The sequence below is a fragment of the Haliotis rubra genome, unplaced genomic scaffold, assembly GCF_003918875.1.
Source record: "Haliotis rubra isolate DU_JTF1 unplaced genomic scaffold, ASM391887v1 Scf276, whole genome shotgun sequence".
Classification (NCBI taxonomy): Eukaryota; Metazoa; Mollusca; class Gastropoda; order Lepetellida; family Haliotidae; genus Haliotis; species Haliotis rubra.
This window is the reverse complement of record NW_025766847.1, coordinates 1,274,744-1,288,957: the sequence shown is the minus strand read 5'-3', so window position 1 is coordinate 1,288,957 and position 14,214 is coordinate 1,274,744. Positions and strand designations below refer to the sequence as shown.

General features: G+C 42.7%; 1 pseudogene; it reads right to left on the bottom strand.

The window, feature by feature from the left end:
* Window positions 1–4,738: 4,738 nt before the first annotated feature.
* On the bottom strand, window positions 4,739–11,647 carry LOC124280942 (annotated as a pseudogene).
* Between the last annotated feature and the right edge of the window lie 2,567 nt (window positions 11,648–14,214).

The window sequence follows — 14,214 nt, the reverse complement described above, 5'->3', positions numbered from 1 at the left end:
CGTAAACATCTTCTTGATTAATGATCATTGCACGGAACACCTGTGACTTTTACCTTCCATTTCCTCACATTTTATGGAAAACCGTCATCGTCGACCGTTCAGAATGAAAACGCCGGATTTGGGGCAAGAGCTCGATGTGAGCAGTATGTCAGTTCATGATTGAAGCAGCCACCATGTTGGAGAAGCCGCAGCCTTCAGCAGTATAAACCATCAATATTTCACAGACGTAACAAACGCCATCCCCGCCAATCCTCGGTACTATACCGTTAAAATCTCTTCAGTACGTGTTCCTCTGTTCAGTAACCTCTCTTCATTCTAGTATGTAATGTTCCGCAGCGTACGTTCCTGACCGAAGGCAACCAGGCGCACGCACCATCCTTGTTCAGCATCTCTCATTCAGTATGGGTCTCTGCGTAGCAATCACTTCATTCGTATAATCATCTCCATTCTAGTAGCAATCATTTCCGCCCGCAGCGCACCAGTAGTATGCGCACCATCCTTCCAGTAGCGCACCATTCTGGTATGACCAATCAGTATGCACCAGGCGCAATCATTTAATTCAGTAGCGCACCAATCGCACCATTCACACGGTAATGTACCTTCCTCAGGATGCTCATACCGCGCAGTACATCTACCGTCAATAGCAATAATTACGTACAATCCTTTATACTACGTAATTCAGGCCTGTCACTATCACAGACCTGAAATATTGTAGCTGGTCAGCCTTCCTTCCTTCCTTCGCATAGATTCGTCAATGCCCGACCCTTCCATCTTTCCACAACAGGTATCACGATCGAGAAATGAAAATTGTTGAGATGAAAGTAACATGCCCTCATGTCATACAACATCCGGTGGGTTTTTCCTTATGTAAACCGGAATATAAACAAACACTTTTGTTGGAATCAGTATCATCATTCAAAAGTTTCGTTTGCTGAACATTGAAAAGCTAGATCAAAGAAACCATCACCGCAAAGAAGCGAGCAGGCGTAATTCATAACGTTTAGCAGATCTTTCAATCATCATTGTTTTGAGGTATGGTCATTTCAATCTTCGATCACAACGTGACAGCGTTACGATGTTGATACCACGGAGGCCGAGAAATAAACAGCATGCACAAATGTACTGGTACTGTCCTCCAATCTGGAAGCGGCATTTTTGTTAGTGGAAGTTGCGCCGAGGTTTGACGGAAAGTGGAGGCGAAGCCGTCACAATTTTGCCTCTTCAGTCGTTCCGGACACGATTGCAACTTTGGCAGATATGCATATGCTCCAAACAGTAAGCGCCGACGGGAGTTTGCCTGCGATACGTAGCCAACGCGATTTTATCGGCGGCGGTCAACGTTCCGCGTAGATACAGAATTGATTTGTGCAGTTGAACACGAACTTAAAATCCGTGGTTACGATAATATATGGTTAATGCCACAACGAGGATGCCTGCCGATGAATCGACAGTCAATGTGAATCGAAGTTCATTCCGCCTGGTTGCTCATTCGCAGTTTAAAGCGTCCTTCCTTTGGTACGGTGATCTGTCAAACCCAAAATCAGCACGGTCAAATTGCGGGCGTCGCACAAAACGGCCGACACCAGATTGTTGGTATTCGCATATCGTAACGACTTCGTTCTCATCTTTGAACAGGAAATCGTATGTATGACAAACATTTATGCCACCGTTAGCACGGTTATCGCCCTGGCTGGTACGACGTGTTCGGTGCCGAGAGCATCACCCGATCACGTTAGCCACAACATCGGCGTCCGATCGCCGTAATTCGAGATCGATGTAAGTTCAGCATAAAAACACCACCATACGCTGCTCCAAATGGACCAAAGTATGCCGTCGAAATATTTCGCTTCTAACAGCGCAGTTCAGGGTGACGCTCGTCAAATCGCAATCCACTTTGCACAAGCCCGAAGCCGAAGTCAACCACACGCGCTGCAGCAATCAATTACGTTTAAAAGCTGGAGTTGGTGAAAGAATACGTTAGGCATCCAGCGGGTTCGACTTTGGACAGCAACAAGTACTGAAGACAGAGCGCCGTATCGCTTCATGTTGACAATGCATCTCCTCGTCCTGAAATAGAGGACAGCCCCTGCTTTCATCTTTGGCGATCAAAGGTAACACCGAAACATAGCGGCAAACTCGTCCAAGCCGACGTTGTCCCCGCTATGGTGTCACGGCACCGCACCAGCAGTACAACTTCCGGTTACGCCATTGGGCGATGGTAATTCAGCCATGCCGGTTGAGTTCAATATTCATATAAACAGCCAGCGATTTCAGTCTGTCATTTCGTCGATTTGGTTATCATCCATACCAGCCTCCTGTTAACACAGGAGAAGTTACAAGCGATCCATCAATCTAGTAGTGAATTGCCGTTCGCCACGTCGCCAGCACTGTTTTTCAGTATCGAGCGATGGACTGAACGAAAGCGAGCATGTCGGCCAACAATAATACGACAGTACAACAGTCAGTAATCATCAGCAAGGTCAATGAATTACGCCGATGACAGCAGAGGTAACAAAGAAAGTTATTTCCGCTATTTCAACCACGGTAAAGCCACATCACGTATTTTAAAGATACCGGTTTCAGATTGTAATAATACCCCGTTTCATATCGTCAGCCATATCGGCAAAAAACGAAATTAAAAGTTTACAATGCACCGGTCACACTTCTCAGCATATCGAGTTATCGTCGGGCGTAACTTTACTCCCTTTCGCTGTTAATCAATCATTTCTGCGTCTCAACTTATTAAACAGTCAGTAAACGCCGTCTTGCGGTTCTCATCGCGAAGAGAAGAGAATATCGTTATAGAGGAGAAGGATAAAAATAATCAGTTGTTAGTACGGTTGAGAAAGCCGAGAAGGAAGCAGGTCTCGGTTACGGCATCGTTAGCCTCGTACCAGTACTCAATCAGCTTCAGTAACGGTAGCAAATTGCAGGAAAGCGCTTCAGCAGAAGTTACTCGGAAAGCTCAAACAGAAGTGTAATTCCCGACCATATACAGCTACGGATCCGATACATCTTCCAGGAGTGCGGTTATATTGAATGCCGGTCGTCAATGACGCAATATCATTAATAAGCCTCTTTCACGTTCGAGGGTAGCTTTGTAAATCTTTTGATTTCTTTGGCGACGGAAGGGCGAGCAGACCTTCTCACAGATACGACCTTGCCCTCCCGTGGGATGGCGTTGTTGCGGATTATAATTCGGGTAAAAGCATGCCCTTCCGTCAAGAAATCAAGATTTTACAAGCGTTCTACCCTCAGGTATTAATGAAAACCGAAGGAATTGTTAATGTTCTTAGATCAGACTTTCACTTTATGTTGCGTCATTTATATATTGACAGTATTACGAAGACATTCAATATAAGTTCGCTGTGCACATTTATTACCACCCTGGGAGATTGAGTTTTGTGACGGTCTTATTTATCGGATCCGTATGTGTCAGGGTACATACCTCTGTTGTCCTCAGAGTAAATAATCCCCGCTGGGGAATCCTTTCCCGCAGATACGGATACCCTCAAGTACACCGTTACACTGAAGGCTGGTGGAGCACAAGGGCAGCGTCACAATCAGGGCCTTTAACGAGAGATGGAAATGCTTGCAGTGACTATACCGTAACTGTAAGACCATCTTCCTTCTTCAACTCTCTAAATACATACTCTTCTTGGTAGTCGTCTTCTTGGAGATGTTCACATCAGATACTACTCTCCTCCCCCTCTTTGTCTCTTGGCCTCTCTTCACATTAAATTTTAAAACAGCCAGTTTACTTACCTTGGCTGTTTGGCTCGTTGGGGATGATGCAACGCACTTTAGCGAGGGTGAGTGCTGTACAAGTTCTTCATCAGCTTGTTCAGTGACCTATAGAAGGAAGTAAAGTTACGTTGACAATGCTCACAGATAATTTTGAAAGTGTATTGGTGCATTTGTCGCTTCTTTAATTTCATTTTGCAATGTAACTGACAATATAAAACAAGTGTGTACAACGCAAAACCAGCTGTGTATGCTAAAATACATGATGGTAACTTTACCCCGTGGGTTGCAGAAATTAAGCCCTGGAAGGCTGAGCTCTTCTTCTTGCCACCGAAGCTACCCTGTAATGATTACATCAGCATGAATTGACATTTCCGTTATTGATACCATGCTCCCCAGCATCTACACTTTGCGGTGCAATGTTTATAACTCATTACTTGTGTAGTCCGCGTTGACATTGTTGAGGTTCGGCAGTAAGGCTATACTCGCTCGTTCAGTCCATCTACCAGTGAATACCAACCTGTATGGTGCGGCGGCTGGGAAGAGGGTCTTGACCAGCTTTTCCTGGGAGGAGACAACACCTAATCACCAGTCTCGTTGATGGGATCCTTATTCTTCTCCAGCCAGCCAGTGATGTTATAGGGCACCTGTAGGGGAGCAGGGGAATATTAACTTCGAGTACAGCACACAGTGGGTTCCCGGGGCATGTCTTTAATGAGATGATAACCAAATCTGACAAATGATAGACTAGAATAAGATTTGTATGTTTATATGATGTGGGATCATTCAACCACCTCAACCAGCGGTTGGTGTAGTAAACTGCAGATGTAGGAAAAGATCGCCCCAACATGGGTATGCCCAGGATACTTACAGTTCCAGCGTAATGCTTCAGGCAGAAGTCGCCGTGGGCACCACCCCTGAGTTTCTTGTCCGGCTTTGAGAAGTTAGGGATTTGCCCATATGGTTGGTGTATTGGCTTGTCCCAAAGGTCTTGTCAGAAGCCTTGGGGAACATGCACCCCTTCTTCAAGGATGGACAACAAACCCATAGGCTGAAATGACAGACCATTTTAGTCATCAAGAACTCGTATTTGTATTTGAGAGTGTTTATAATTTGAGGGCATGTATTCTGAGTGCATACATTTTATCCCAATATAAACGATACGAGCACGTACCTTCTCAATGAGCTCAATGCAGGCCTGCAAGTCCATTCCAAAGTCGATGAACTCCCCACTGATGCCTTCTTTCTGTATTCTTCCTGCTCCAGCACAAACATGTGGTGGTTGAAGAATCCGCTGCAAGCGCTCGTTATGTAGTTGATGCACAACTGTTCGAAGCTGTTGAACTGTACACAAAAGTAGGATTGCATTAGACGTGCAGGCAAAGAATGTCACCTCCTGAGACTGCACTATTAGAAGCAAAATAATGCTTCGCAGAACATACTTTGATCCATTTAGGTTCTGCTTAGCAGTATAATTGAGAATTGCTTTTTATACTGAACTTACATCAAAGATCTCGAACCTAAAGGATATTCACAGGACACCGATGAAGAACTGCCTTATTTTGTGTCGAGAGGATGTTAACTCTCAACACCAAACCATTTGAACATACGATCGTACAGAGACTTAGCCAGGGCATTAACCGAGTTCATCAAATCTAGAACATAGCAGTGGCATAAATGTTTGTCATACATACGGTTTTCAATACCACAGTGTTCCAAACATAATATCAAATCATAAAAAGATGAGAAACAAGTCATTGCATTATACCAACTCTGTGAAATCCTGAATTGTGTGATGACATACCTGTTCCTTGGTGTAATGACCCCAAGTGACGTAATCAGCCGGACCTTGATTTTAGGTTTGGTTAAAGACTTCAGAAGATCACTCTATGCCTCACACCTAACAGGAAGGACACCTTTCGGCTTCTGCAAGATGGAGTATAGGCGAGTCATGGCGAACTTCAGTTCACATTATTTGCGTCAAATTCATCAATGCAGCTAGGCATCAGGATGAGTCACCCTCGTTGTAGCTGACCTTCGACAACCATGTATTAATGTGTAAACCTGTCCCGAAACAACCGCAGTTTTACCCGTGTTCAATACCATCTTCTTTACTACAAATAATTCTATATCTATATTTACGGAACGTTATTCACCATTAAATGTACGTTGAAACGTACTATCCTTTGCAAACAAACCTCCATCGGACGCTTACTGTTTGGAGCATATATACATATCTAAAGGATTTTAATCAGTATCCAAGATACTGTAATCCGGAACGTTGTTGATGCCGATGATTACAAACAGCGGCCAACAGGATAAATTTGTGAAGAAATTTATACGAACTGTAGAACAATGACAACTATGATAGGCCGTACCTCCACTTCCGTCATCAGCTCCGGCCTGCTCGCCCTCTGCTTGAACTTCATCTCAAGATGGAGGATGGTACCAGTAATATTTGTACATTACTGTTCTTTTCTCAACCTCCGTGAATCCAAGCACATCGTAAGCACCTGTCACGACAATGGCAATAAATGATCAATAAGATGGGGTAAACCATGACCGAAACACCTGGGACCACCTCCAAATAATGATGATTGAAAAGTCAATGCTTCCTTATAAAGCAGTTATGCTGAGATTATATCTCACCTCTTTTGCAGTGATGAAAGTTTCTTGTCAACCTACAGGTTCTTTCCAATGTTTGTAAACAAAACCTGCTGCAAGCCCCAGCGAAAAGTGTTTCTTATTTGCAAGTATTTCTGGCATTTATATTGGTTTACATAAGGAAAAACCCTGGATACGACATTAGTTTTATGTATAAAGGGCTATATTTTAATTGCCATCTGTAATTTTCATTTCCTCGACGTCATCGATACCTCTGTCGATTTGTGAGGTGCCCTGGTTGATGAAGGAGTAGAGACCAGGTCAGGCGTGGCCAGGATCTTCTGAGGAAGGAAGGAAGCATTTCGGTATGTGGTGGTTAGTCTGTGTCGTGGTAGATGGGAAATACTGCTACGAATATAAGTTACTACATGAGGGTAGACACTTTGTGAACAGAAAGGTAGATGTTGCATGAACATAAAATATGACATCCCGAGGGAAGGGTACATGCTACGGTGAATAGGATGGTGCATACCACGGAATAGACAAGTGCATACTACTGGAATAGGATGGTGCATACTACTGGAATAGGATGGTGCATACTACTGAATAGGATGGTGCATACACTACGAATAGGATGGCATACTACTGGAATAGGATGGTGCATACTACTGGAATACAGGATGGCATACTACTGGAATAGGATGGTGCATACTACTGAATAGGATGGTGCATACTACTGGAATAATAGGATGGTGCATACCACTGGAATAGGATGGTGCATACTACGTGAATAGGATGGTGCATACTACTGAATAGATGGCATACTACTGGAATAGGATGGCATACTACTGGAATAGGATCCCGCATACTACTGGAATAGGATGGTGATACTACTGAATAGGGAACGTACATACTACTGAGTCAGGAACGTACATTACCACTGAAACAGGGAACGTACATACTACTGGAAATAGAAGGTGCATACCGAAACAGGAACGTACATACTACTGGAAATAGGAAGGCATACCGCTTGAATAGGACACAGCAAGTACATACCAGGGATTGTAGGGATGGCGTTTGAACACATCTGGTAGAAAATGTGGTAGTTTCTCTCTCTGCAGATTGCTGGAAGGTGACGCGAGATTTCTCCTCCAGCAGGTCTGGTGGACAACAAACATATAATCATGAGGTACAATTAGACGCTCATACCACCTTCACATCGGAAACATATATTTGCCCCCATCCAGCGTTTCCAACCTAATTTGGTATTTACAGTCGGCGGTATGTCATAGTTTTCCGCAAATGTATGAAATAGAGTGGAATTAAAGTCACAAGTGTTGTGCAATGGTCATTAATCAAAGATGCTTTACATCTCTTACGTCGTATTAGCATTTTATCAGAGGACATGTTCAACCGTGTCAACACTTATAGTGGCATAATCATTGTCACTTTGTGGTAACGAATTTTGTCAGTTTTGTTTTTACATAACAAGCCGCCCAATTAAAACACGTGACTTTATTGACATTGCAAGTAATTTCAGCCCTAACCATGTACTCACTTACAGGTCTCAATGTCGGCACCGGCGATCTTTCCAGACGTACCAAAATGGATACGATGAACTTTCCCCCGAAGCTTACATATATAAGATTTGTATGAGCTATCAAGTAGGCAGTTCACATACGCAGGCGCCCACGTCATGTAAAGCATATGTATATCAACCATAGTGTCGTGAAGATGATATATGTATTAAGCATCGGAACAGCATGGAATACATACTGTATGTCCTATACCGATCATGAATGTTCTGCATAAGTAGAACAGTTTCAGTGAAACATGACATTAAATATGTTGACCTCACACCATTACAGTTTGACATATATTAAAGTATGGAGCTGACAGTGACAGCATGTAAGAAGCCGCGTGATATAAATGTATTATAAACAATTCCACATTGACATATGAGAGGTGATATACAACTCTTCATCCCGAGGTCATAAGGTGATGCAACAACGCTATAAACGACAGAAAACCCAGGAGGCAAGATGATAACGTGCATCATGCTAAGATACGGATCTCGCTCGAATATATCAAGGTATCAGAGAACCGCTTTTAAGGTTCTAATAAAACACATATGTGGTAATTTCTCAGCGACAGACTCTAAATAATTAAATACGCTGGGTTCACCTTCGTCCCGGTGGTAACGTACACCACTTACCGTCGGATGCATACATTTGATAATAATATAGTCTTCTACCTATTCAGATCATGCTACTTCAGTTCGATGAGACCCTGAACCCATCAAGCCGACTATATATGTCTAGCTATATGCATGCTTGACACTCATACGAATAGGGACTTGAGTACATGTATGACTAAAGCGAGATACGCTTTCTCACCATGTGCACCATGAAACACCCACATCTCAAGATATGCATTACTTTACTCCCGTTAAGAAATAGCACCATGATTACACCACGGAGCGTGGTCTTAGTGTTGACTCACTCCAAAAGTCCATGTCCAAGAGGTCTGAGTTTGAAGCAGTGTAGGATCACACTATTAATAAGGTGGAACACTTGTTAGATGAAGATAAGAAACAATGTCATAGACGAGTGTTGTTAGAAGGTGAATATTCAACTTATTCGTTTGAATATGTTAACATATTAACTTGTTAAGTTTCGATTAGGATAAACCAATTGGGGCTTGTTATTAAGCGGGTTGCATTTCGAATTAACCGTAAAGTAATGAGTAAAGGGTAAACTGTGAGAGAAAGAAGAATAATTAGATTAAAATTGAATTCTTATATTCAATACTGAATATAGGTAGGTAATAACTTAAACGGGGATTAAACAGAATCGGTTTCATTCCTCGGCTGGTACATGTCGGGCATTACCAAACCCTAATATACTTTACGAATCTGGAGGAGTTGTTATTTCACGAGTTGTCTTTATGTTGCCGTACGCCTCCAGCACAGGCCATTGGATGATCTGATCCTCGAGCGAACCCTGTTGCGTGTTAGGTCGGGAGTTGAGGGACATGTGTTATTGATGTGTGTAGAGCTTTGTGATTGGGGTGGGAGAAAGAAACATACACGAAATTAACACGGATAATATACATACATTATATTGGTTCTACATTCATAAGAAGCATTATGAGGATACCTTTATTAACCAAAGTCTAACAACACAGCGTTTTTACGGAAAGGTAATATATTAGAGAACCGATTCATTGTTGTTTATTTTGTTGTTCCTGTTGTTGTTTTCACTCTTCAGCAATTATAATATAGATACTTAATCATATTAATTCACGGTATTTTAGCTCTACAAACCTTTGATCCTCGTCGGATTTTCCCCGGCAGCAGCGACGAGCGAAGTAGTAATGACCTTCTTGTTCCAGTCTTCCGGCTCCAGACTCGCCACTGTAATGAGACAAATGTCATCCTGAATACCATGGACTGAGGCTGGTACTCCACCCTGAGAACTCTCCCGACCATAATGGTTCCACACACTTAGAAAAACGGATCGTACCCATGATTGTGTTCGGTCCTTGAAGGATGATAGGGTAAGATGCGAAATTTCAAAATTGACGTTTTATAGTGCTTAATTCTGCCATGATTGGTCCAACATCCATTCACTGGGGATTGAAGGAGTTTGTCTCCTCCTCTGCAGTGCCGACCAAATCCAAACGTAGCAGACGGTAATGACTTTACCAGGACCATGATGTCCCACGTCGTCAGGAATGATGGCACAGCATCTATGGAGTTGTGCTGCTGGGGTGAGAGATGACGATTTGTGCACGGCGTCGTCCTAGAAGACAAAAACATCGACCCACACGCTTTGCCAACGTGACAACAGTGTCAGTGCAGCCCAGTGACCTTCTTCATGCACAATATGGGGTGAGGTTCATCAGTCATACTGGATGCCTCCTGTGGACAGATATCACACACCACTTCTATTCGGAGGTATCAACATTGTCATTTCGACTCGCCACAGACCACGTCATCACGGAAGCGCAATGTGAACTCCGGACCCCTCATGAAATCAAGGACACGTGACCAACGATATTCCCACCCGTTTTGACGTTGCGTAAACCATTATGCCCGGCACATGGTCATGTCCAAGCCTCAGCACAACACAAAGTGCATGGAGTTAAGCTGTACGTAGACAATGTGCACCGTCCGCCCCGTAACTCGTACGGTAGCTTGATGATCGTTTGCTGGCAGCAATATTATTCGCTGAGTTCGATCTTTCGAGGCTGGTCGACCACTCCTAACGTCGACTTGGGTCGCCCTGAATGGTTCCCTATTTTGATATGTTGGTACCCGTTTCTACAGGCAGCTAGACAGAAATGTTGGTCCTAGGAGACTATTAGGACATCCTGTCACCCTACGCACTTTGCATAATTACACTGCCCGCAGCACGTTCAACGTCTTTATAACCATGATCATCTTGCGCCGCCATACAGTTGGAATATGGCTGAGTGGCGTAAACTAAACTGACTTACTCTTTGCATTGCGATGTTTGTCGGCAACATTCATCCTTGTTCGGAATGCTTAAATTAGTATGGAAGTATCAGAAACTCTGTATTTATAAGAGTATATAGAAGTAGTTTAATGGAGATTAAGGTCAGAGGCCACTTACGTGATCAACATAGACTGGTTCCCTTACCGATCTGCAGAAAGAAAGGTTTCTCATAAGCTACTGCGTTTTGGACGGTTTATTTCCGATATTTTATATAACATATTTTCGTTTTCATTTATTTTGTAAAATGGTACAACATTGTATATCCTGAAACACTGTTTTACAACCAATTGACTGAACATACAACCATGAAAGACACCATATGGTGACGACTGACCTTGCACCATGAACTGGTAGGCGTTGTCAGAGATGGAAAACAGGTGAGGGGGCATCTCGGTCTTCCTCTTGCCTCTGTACTTCGCCAACGATGGACGGGGTGTAGATGGGGAGTCGGCGGTAGGGGCTGATGGCGACACAGAAGAGGCCAGAATAGGTCTGATAAGAAAAATCACATAATAACAGGAGAAACTCGATATATGTAGAACAAGCATCAATATGTGGCTATGTGTGTACGTAATCAGCCGGTAATATCAAACATCTTTCGCGGCTTAGGAGGTGGTAGTCTGCCTGTCTGCTACCAGTTTGAAGTACAGAGGGACTTGTAATGTACATAGATAATAGCAGCTTGCATCTGGCTCTCAGATTGTGGAGAACGCTAGCTCTCCATTTAGATATGTCAAGTTGGCCATGTCCTCGATCTTCTCGAACTTGGGAGGGTTCATCGACTGGATGTCATCCTTCTTGAAGGTTTCCTTTTGACCTGAAGACGAAACATTTCGGAGATCATGTAAAACAATTGGGCATTTCCAAAATAGATAATTTCTAGAAATCCATACAATTAGTTAACAAATGCCAGGTGAGATATAAGTTCCTTTCCTAAACCATGTGCCATGCTTGCATACGTGTTTGAAATAAGTTTATGCTCATTATTATTTCTGGATCATGGTGTTCCTTGGACGTCAGGGGCACTTTTACGGACTTAGCACCTGTCTTGTAAGGAAATGCAATGCAAAATATTTGGCTAAAACGTGTGGGTAGCTTACATCCAACTTGTCCGTCTTAACGGTGATTTCCTCTCCCTTTGGTGCCTCCGGATTTCAGCAGCTCTTGAAGCCTTCCCTTTCATCAGGAACCCAGCAAGCCTTCCTTGCCGTCAAAGGGCTACTTTCATTTCCTTTCCATCATCTTCTTGCGGTCAATGGCAAGATACAACATATCCGGGTCTGCAGGGTCGCAGTGGACGCCATTTTGATGATGGGGTGGGGCAAAGCCCTCGAAAATTACAGCAACCCGAAATCGGGAGTTTGCCTTGAAGATGGACAACACAAGGTGCGTACCCCAGGCCAATCTGAAGTCGAGCAGAACAGCCCTAGATAGCCTTAGCTGGGGAAGAAATAATGACGTGTTGTTAATACGCTAATTGCAATACCGTAAAGTAAAATGGTGGCCGATATTTGTTACTTCCAAACCATCACTAAATAATTTCCATTCTGTATGAACTATGTGTGTGTATGTACTGTCAACCGCTCTCTTGTACTACTGAATCTACGAAGGTTATAATCTTTAAATATTTGAAATTCTGTGTGAGAAAAGTCTTCAAAATTCTGTCAAACTACACACACATATATCCTTATACCTTCAGTTTTGCATTTCGAGTGGAGGTTTGGAGATTTCATGTTGCAACTTTGAGCGTTTACACTTTAGGATATGGAGGCGGACTCTGCGGATAATATAACAATGGAGTACATCAATATTGTCATCAACTGTGGGAAATAGAGTTTACAAAGTATGTGCTTTAAAAATGTCACATTGACATGTCATCGTCGTTCTCTACAGTGCTGTTCGTACTAGATTGCACTTATCCTTACCATAAGAGTATAGTCTAAATAGAATAAAAACATAGCTGTGCTACGGCAAGATTGACCGAGGCCCACTTTATAGGTGGAGTTTATATGGAACTTCTGGTTTTATGGTAGATGCAAAACAATTTATCCATGGATTATGATACGTCATAGCTGCAAATTGAAACATTAATGCAGTAAATTGTAGTTCACTTAACCCATCAGATTCTAAGTAATCTGTGTTCATACTACCAGTTTACTGTTAACGCGGGTATTCCGGGTAGGAATACTTCCTACCATCATGATTGCCGTACTGAGTGATCGGTGGACACACTCGGCACATCTGTTAGGCGATGGCACCGGTCGTTATTCCTAATATTAGTCACTGGAATTGCTATCTACCCAGATTATCTACACTTTGCTGTAACTGGAATTGGCTAACGGGTGTAAACAACATATATGATATCTTCAAAGATAATCGTCCATCGAATCCCCTATGTAGGGATACTACGTAAACTAATGGGCCATATAAAAGCGTCAAACCTCACTCACCCAATTCATGTAGAGTCATAATTCCCATCAGCATTTATATAACAAAGTGTGGAGTATATGTCAGATCTTACACTACTTCACGTATTGTCATCCCTAAATAGTGGTTGACGTATGATTTCAATTAGTTATTATACTCACATATGTAAACCTTAACCTTTTGAACACAGTGTATACTGTCAATGTGACGTTAAATATGAGATCACTTTGAACACAGCGTATATTGCCGATGTGACGTTAAATATGAACTCTCTAGAACACAGCGTATATTGCCGATGTGACGTTAAATATGAGCTCACTAGAACACAGCGTATATTGCCGATGTGACGTTAAATATGAGCTCACTAGAACACAGCGTATATTGCCGATCGTGACGTTAAATATGAACTCTACCAGGAACACAGCGTATATTGCCGATGTGACGTTAAATATGAGCTCACTAGAACACAGCGTATATTGCCGATGTCGGCGTTAAATATGAGCTCACTAGAACACAGCGTATATTGCCGATGCGTGACGTTAAATATGAGCTCAATTAGAACACAGCGTATATTAAGCCGATGTGACGTTAAATATGAGCTCACTTAGAACACAGCGTATATTGCCGATGTGACGTTAAATATGAGCTCACTAGAACACAGCGTATATTGCCGATGTGGACGTTAAATATGAACTCCACTAGAACACAACGTTACTGATAACTTCCGTGTATAACCTTTGAAAAGTGGCTATTTACTTGTCCTCGACAGTGCATGTTAACGACATTTAAGCCCTCTGGCCAGGCTAATGTAGTGACTAACTCACTAATTCACAGATAAGTAATAACTTCCTTCGAACACTTCAAAGTTAATCAAAATACTTCCTGCATCTGTTATAAACTTCTTTAAGTGCCATTTAGA